Source organism: Bison bison, unplaced genomic scaffold (assembly GCF_000754665.1).
Source record: "Bison bison bison isolate TAMUID 2011002044 unplaced genomic scaffold, Bison_UMD1.0 scf7180017864248, whole genome shotgun sequence".
NCBI lineage: Eukaryota > Metazoa > Chordata > Mammalia > Artiodactyla > Bovidae > Bison > Bison bison.
This window is the reverse complement of record NW_011494820.1, coordinates 937,196-938,273: the sequence shown is the minus strand read 5'-3', so window position 1 is coordinate 938,273 and position 1,078 is coordinate 937,196. Positions and strand designations below refer to the sequence as shown.

Genomic DNA, 1,078 nt, shown 5'->3' with positions numbered 1-1,078 from the left:
AACCACGATGGTGTGTCACTCACTTAGAGCCAGATATCCTAGAGGGTGAAGTCAAGTGGGCCTTAGGAAGCATCACTACAAACAAAACTAGTGGAGGTGATGGAATTCCAGCTGAGCTAAAATATGATGCTGTGAAATTGCTGCTGTCAATATTTGTCAGCAAATTTGGAAAACTTGGGAGTGGTTACAGGACTGGAAAGGTCAGTTTCCATTCCAGTTTTCCAAAGAAGAACCTCTTGGTGAAAGTGAAAGAGGAGAGTGAAAGAGCTGACTTAAAACTCAACATTAAAAAAAACTAAGATCATGGCATCTGTGGTGACCCAAGGTTGAAAGAGCAGATAAAACCAGGGAGGGTCTTGAAATGCAGGAACAGAAAAATCAGACTCTTATCATCCTTCTCTCCCCCATGTTGTAACTGTTAACAGATTTCAGGTCCTCCTAAGCATTATAACTTGTCTCCCCTCTTACCCCATAGGGAGAAGGTATTTCCTTACTCTTCCCTCCAACCAGTATAAGTGCCTCATCCAATCAGCAAATAACCGTCAAGACACCATCCCATTCCTTGTACCCTGAGTATAAAAGTGAACTAAGGACCCCTGTTCAAGGTCGGTTCTCCCTTGAGCTGCCCCACTGTTCTAACAGCGTTTCCCACTCTAATAAACTTTATTTCCTTCTCATTCTGTCTCATGTCTGGAAATTCTTTTCTGACCCGTGTCCGGACCATGACATTTTTGGTGGCCTGTATGGGGACCTTGGGGCCTCTTCCCCCACCTCCTCTCTTCTTTCTCATAGGGACCCTCTGCAAACAGGCAAGTGCTGTGGAAGCAACTGAGGAACTCTGGCCAGGGTTACCCTCTGGTGTGTTCCAAAGGCTGCACTGTTTACTGCACCCCAGTAGCTGCTGCCTGAATGGGTGAGGGTCTCTCCTGTGTCTTCTTTCCAACTGAGGACTAGGCCAACCAGTTTTGTGTGGGCTCGGATCAGGCACTTAAAAGCCATTAGGGAGCCTGACACATGAAGACTCCCGTGTGAGGATAAGGGGGACACGGAACGGATCAGGCCACAAGGGCATCCGCCC

At 47.3% G+C, this 1,078-nt stretch overlaps 1 protein-coding gene across 1 annotated transcript in view; it reads right to left on the bottom strand.

The window, feature by feature from the left end:
* Positions 1 to 1,078, bottom strand: part of ZNF354B (zinc finger protein 354B) — a 29,617-nt gene that overhangs the window by 23,219 nt on the left and 5,320 nt on the right. The window lies entirely within an intron of this gene.